We start from the raw sequence: 6,957 nt of genomic DNA, 5'->3' as shown, positions 1-6,957 counted from the left end.
GGTTGGTGTCAGATTTCTCGTGACCCCTTCTATTGCATGTGTTCGGCCTTCGCAAATGAAGTTTATGTTGAGGGTCAATTTTTTTACAGGCTATCGATCTTCATTGTCGTTGTGTTTGTCTGACCGGTCTATGTTCTTAGGTTTAGCTAAATTTCCATTCCTTGCCTTGTCCCTAACAAATTTCCAGCAGTGCCCTTGATCCAGCATCTCTTTGATATTATCCCTCAGCACTCGACAACCTTTGGTGGTGTAAGCAGTAATCTTATGAAAATAACAATATTTTTTTTCTAGGCTAAATACTCTGGGAAAGGTTTCAGGCATCAGAGGAAGGGTTTATACTTTATGATATGGAGGATGTTATTCAGGGCAGTATACTATTTAGGTTTTGACCGCACTTGCTTGTCCCAGCGTCCTCTTTTCATGACTTGCCGCGAATAGGGTAAGGGAGTGTCTCTATCCATCCTTTTATCCTCCATTCTTCTGTCAGTTTTCCTAGATTAATTGGGTTCAATGGTTGTCATTTAGCTCTTATCTTCCCACTTGGTCAGATAGTCTGCGATATAGAAGCATTTAACTAGAGTAGCGTAGTCATTTTTTTTCTTGTTCAGCCTCTAGGAGAGAAGTGAATGGATATAGAGGCTTCGCTTGAATGCCATATTCACGAAAGCGTTTCAAATAAGCTCTAAGACAACTCTGCCAGAAAGTGCTTCAAGTAGGCTCTAAGACTTTCATCTCTAGTCTAAGTGAGTAGCCTAAAGATAGCTTTATGGCATTTTTTGACATCATGGTACACAAAATAGTTGTTCATAAATAAGTCAGTTAGAGTTTCAAAGTAGTAAATGGACCTGGCTGATAGCTCCAAATACCACCTCATGGTGAGTCATTCCAAGGTGGATTGGAACATTTTGCACATCCAGGCGTCGTCGTCGTTGTTGTACAATGCCATGTCATTTCTGTAGTGTATGATATGGTAGTCAAGATCAGAATCATCGTGGAATGACTTGAACCTCAGTTGAGAGAGTTTTTCTGGCAGAGGCATTCATTCGATTGTTACTAAAAAAATGTGTCTTAGCCCAAACCATTAGCCTATTCGGAGTGCGAGGCTGAATGAGACTTGGATAGTTATCTTCGTTAAGAGAGTACCGTTATTCTTGGTTCCCAGAAGCCTCGGGTTCATCAAACCTTAAACGACGAGGTTCCCTCATCAATCCCCCGAAGTGTTTTGAAGGGGATTTTACAGATTTTGGGTTCCTTCTTCTATGTTTGCACCTAGGATCCGACTATTGCCAGTGGGATTTCGTATGGGATTTATGACATTTGCTTTAATGACGCGTCCCCAAAATTTACTGTTGTTATAATTTTTAAAACGTGAATTTACGAAAAATGCCCTTCAAGGCAAATGCGATGTTTTTGTTGATAGCCTTGTCATGTCACGTAAGATCCGTTTTATTGGCATATCCTTATAGTACTCGTCGCTACGAACGTATGGGAGCAAACTGAACGTAATTTGAAGTTAAGGGCAAAATGGTCATTTGGCCATAAATCTAGAAGGCTCCAGATTTTATTGGAACATCAATCTGATGCCACGTGTGTGGCCAGGATAGAGAGTTCATGAAAGAAAATGAGGGAAATGTGAGATTGAAGGGGGGCCTAATCAGAAGAAGGAAATAAGAGAAAGGATAGATGGGAAAAATCAAGGATATCCATCATTACCAAATCATTTCCCCGCCACTTTCCCTTCCATCTCCAACCAAACCCGACGAGTTTTGGCCTTGGTTTTGCCTGGAACCCACCGACAAGTCCGAGTGATTCTCGGCGGCGATCTACCATTTGTGAAACATTTTCCTTGAATCACCACTACCATTAAACTTCTCTTGAGGCCAGGAACAAAGCCCAAAAAAGTTAGGGGGCGATGAAGTTGAAGATTTGACGAATTGGAGAGCACCTAATTCTAAGGTTTCTGACATATCGAGGGTGAATTGGGGTGTTTCTTGGCCGAATTGGACTTCAGCCTAGGTATGAAAGTTGTTCCTCTCATTGAGATCTTCATTCTTGTAAAACTTGGGAATTTTTAGAATTGTTGAATTTTCTAGCAAGTCGGGGCGGCCAGCCGTTGTGTGCTGCAGGGCTTGGCCTTCCAGGCCACAACATCGTGGTGGCTCATGCAGTGGCGCATGGGGAGAAACCTAGGTCCCTCCTTAGATTATTTTTTTTTTTACGTTTTGGATCCGAATTCGTCGTCCGTTTTCCCAAATTCTATCGTTTAGATATAGTTTTACTAAATGGTCCCAAATTGTGTTTAGGCACGTGGCAGGAAGCGACATCATCCTCACTAGCTCTAGCGGTTTCCGGACAACGAAATATCTGTGAGTAGACCACTATGTTTTTATAAATATTAGCCTAGCATGCATTTCATATTTCATGATTTAAGTGTGTTTTATAATTTGCTTATGGATTTCTATAATTATGGTTTATGAAATATTCATGATTTATCGAGATTACGTTTTATGAATGGATATGAATTATTGGATTTGCATATATGGATTTCGAATATGATTTATATTACGGATTACGAGTATGATTCATCATGGATTTACGAGATGAGATTTTGAGCTTGTGAGCTTCGGATTTGATACGAGTTTTGAGATATGTTTTCGGTACTTATTTAGAGGGTTATTATACGGCAGATACACACACCATGGGTATGATGTATATGGGCATAGGACACAGTGGAGAAGTAGTGATATATATATATATATATATATATACCCCCAACTTCACTGCTGAAAGCAGTATCGAACAGCTTCACTAGCCACGGCTAGCCTATGTGTGTATGTATGCTCTTTTTTATTCAGCTTCACCTTTGGGTGATGGACATGTTATACAACTTCATCTTCGGGTGATGGTTAGGTTATTGAGCTTCACCTTCGAGTGATAGACACGTACTGCCTTCAGGCGACTATAATACCTCTAGAGAGAGTACATTATTTATGAGATTTATGGATTTGCCTTCAGGTGATGATAGCACCATTTTTTAGCATGCTTTTACTCGTACTTGTTTACGAATGTTTTCATGGCATGCTAGGGCTTTCAACAAACTTATTGTGTAGTATTATACATGTTTTCAAAACAGGGGGGGTTAGTATGTTTATAAATAAAATGGTTTTCTTACTATTAGTATTATTATTATTATAAACTTTGGTTCACTCACCTTTTCTTGCTTTGCGCCTCCTCAGGAGGTAGAATCGAGGCACATGATATTGACGTCAGGGCAAGTCTACATAGGTATATTCGAGTCTCCTTAGTGTATGAATTTTTCCTTCGCTCATGCCTTTTTCTAATAATTATTTCATATTATTCCAAATTTGTGTATGCTCTGAATACGTTCCTGTATTGTCATTTTTCTTTCTAATTACATATTTTATTCATAGGCATGTCCAAAATGGCTTTGTCACCCTCAAGTATCGGCCAACATATGCCCATCCTGGTAATAAAGGAATATCGGGATCAGGGCGTGTCATTTGATGTTGCCTGAATGGTTGGAGATGTTATGGGATCGCCTTCTGGAGTGATGGTGCTTATGCTTCCAAATCCAAAGACAAGGATTTGGGTAGGAGGCATTGTCCCACTCAAGTTCTCCAAATTCTTTATCCGTTCTTCCATGTTCACGAAGTTGGAATGACTGTTAGCATGAGTGGTAGTCTAGTTCTTCTGTAGCTTTTTGACAAAAGTGATGATCTTAGTTAGAGTTTCCCAAATCTCATCCATAGAAGGGGAAGTCATCTGACTAGATTTCCTCCTTCCCCAGGGGTGGTCGTCATCCCTTGGGGGTCATTGCTAGCTCTAGGCGTTCCTGCAACGAGCCCTTTTCCCTAAGGATAATTGATGCATCAGAGGGTAGGCCTTCTTCGTCGGACGGGTTGACATAGGCATTAACTAAACTTTCTTTAGCTGACTTGTTTACTGGTGGAGTGGTTTGGTCAAGAGGAATATGGGTTTACTCTCTATGAAAGCACCAATTGTTGGAACCAAATTTGCGCACCTCCTTCAGCAGCGGTTGAGCATAAATCCATGTAAGGTGTGTGCCGGCCAAATACTCTTTGACGGTTAAGTTAGTGAATGATTTTAGATTCAAGTAGTGGGTCAAGTGTATAGATTGTGTTACCCAAGCTGAACCTTAGATGGGTGTATTTATACCGTGGGAAAGAGACATTTTTAGGATGGAATCATTGTTCTAAATCGGGAGAATCCTAAAGGATATCTAGTAAGTAGATATTGAATCCTATTAGGAGTGTGATTACTTGCGGTGCACGCCCATCCCTAAATTGTAGAGATTGCAAAACTTATAGGATTTGGTTGTATCCATATCCGGATCAAATTGCATATCTTGGGGAACATGCATGGTCATCCAGCGAAGTTGATTGGACTTCGGCTATTGTCACGGAGTAGGATGATGGTGGCACCCTGCTCCATCTGATACAGTTCCGGCCAAATTTGGTGAGTTCATTACCGGACTCTTGAGGTAACAGCATTCGAATTAACCTTACTTCGGCCCTAAAAAATCATGGTCCCACAATGATGCGTTGCATTTGTTGCTTATGCACGAAAAACAAGAAATTTCCTCTAATAGTCTGCTCTATAGACACAACTGTTAGATTTGTTTATCTCAAAAGGAACTGATATGTATTCAACGGTTGGATAATTTGAAATTTCTCTTTTCAGTTCCATCACATCTTAATCTTCACTTTTTCGCATAACCCTTTAATTTAACAGAGAACACTATGATTTCTCCCTTTGATTTCATAATCTTCACTATTATTTTTCCTTAGCAAATCCTAATTTTGGTAAAATTATGGCCGCCAGTTCATCTGTCATCCTGTTATTCATACTGGTTCTGACGCCTCTCCTGAGCCTCCCATGGTTAGGGTTCTTAATAAAGGAGAATGATAAGCCTTCCTTGTAAGTCATAGCCATTTTCTCAACAGGTGCTGAGTCTGGTGGAAAAATAATGACAAGGTGGCGAGCGAACTTCCCGATTCTAAAGATCCCAATCGTCTTTGCACCAGAATCCACCCCTACTATCTTCATTTGGGGCTAAGGTTTCCTTTGTTGCCTCTATGAAGGAAGATTCTTGTGTTTTACTTACCCCTTCATTGGTACACATTGTTACCACCTTTCAACACCTAAATGAGTTGTATAAAGCTGAACTGGGCTTTCCTGAGTTTCTCGTTCTTTACGCTTTTCAAAATAGCACCAACACCTGGCACTATTTCCAGACTTGATCTGCTCTTCAGTGGCCTACTTACTTTACCAAACTACTTGGTCAAGATAAAGACTGGTACAAGGATATTCTCCTGGTGGAAAGGAATTATGAAGGAGATATATTCGAGCCAAGGGTTTCCCATAAACCAAAAAGCGAAGTTAATTGGAAATAGAGGCCAATGACCTTAGACCATGCCATCCTAAGCTTATTGATAAAGCTTTCCACTTTATCCCTATCCCATATCAGAGTTAGAAATGGTTTAGTACGGCGGATAAAGAAAGAGCGCACATGAGGGATGACGTCATGGACCTTTGTTCTGTCCATCCTATCCTTAACCTGGAGTGGGTTGAGGCTAAAGCTCATATGAGGCCGCTGAAGAAGAAGAAAATGAGGAAGTCGTTCCGAAGGATATTCTTGTCAAAGTTTCATAGTTAGGGCAATTGTGGGACCATGATTTTCAAAGATCAAAGTAAGGCGGATCGGAATATAAATACCTTAGAAGTCCGGTTATAGACTCAATAACTTCCCAGAAGAGATGCAAAGACGGAGCAACAATGCCACCATCATCTTGTTCCAAAGCAATGGGCAAAGTCTGGGACTTCGCTGAGATTGGCCATGCTTGTTTCACAAGACATGGAAACTTAATCCAGCAGGGAATCAATAGGTTTACTATATTCTTGGAGTCTTTACAATCTAAAGATTGGCATACATTGCAAGTAATCATACTCTATGGGATGCTATATCAACTTTTTAGATGTTTTCTGGGATTCTCTCGGTTTAATACAGATTCTATATCTTAAAAGGTTTTGACTTCAACTAGTATAAATACACACTTCTAGGGTTCATGTCTGGTAACGCAATTATCTGGTCACTTATTCTCTTGCCTACTGCTTGAACCTCATAATACTGCTTACTAACTCGACAGTCGGAAAACTTTTGACCAGCACCCCCTCCCCACCCCTCAATCATTGACTACTTACGGTTGTTTTTTCTTTTACAAGTTACTCGAGTTTGTGCATTACCCCTCACGGTAGTGCACGAATTTGATTCCAACAACTATAATTATATTTTAATCTTCGTCAATGCAAGTATCAAACAGGAACAGTATACTTTTTAAATAATTAACCGTCAATTAAAAGAGCATAGTATTTTTCTAGGGTGAAAAAAAGGGAAAATGAAGAAAGAATTAAATTTCCACTTAGGGTTTTCAATAGCTTCCTATTTTCAAAGTATATAAAGTAAGGTAGATAATTTCCACCCTCCTTTTCAGCTTTTCACACAGATTCTTTATTTCTGATTGTCTCACTGAATCAAACAACAACGCGGGACATGAAAGCATTCATGCTTTAAAATCGGAAGGTCGTGCGTCCAACATGATGCCATTGTCTAAAAAACAATTGGCTGGCAAAACAATCTAATCCATTACATAAGTAAACCATCAGATTGACTAAATATTCATTTCTATAAACAATATTACTTGTATAAAAGTCAAATCCATCAATGAATAAGTGGCAGATAAAAGAATTTGATAACGTCAGTTTGGACGGCAATTTCATAATACATTCTTTAAAACTGATTTTCTAGTACATTGTATCATTGTAGGGGTAGTTTGGTATGGCATCTCAAATCGAAAATGGATCCGAATACTAAACCGAAAATTTTTGGGACTGGAATTTGAATATCAATCCCAAACA

Source organism: Pyrus communis, chromosome 2 (assembly GCF_041283825.1).
Source record: "Pyrus communis isolate YQ-2024b chromosome 2, ASM4128382v1, whole genome shotgun sequence".
NCBI lineage: Eukaryota > Viridiplantae > Streptophyta > Magnoliopsida > Rosales > Rosaceae > Pyrus > Pyrus communis.
The sequence above is the reverse complement of the archived record's forward strand: the minus strand, read 5'-3'. Positions refer to the sequence as shown.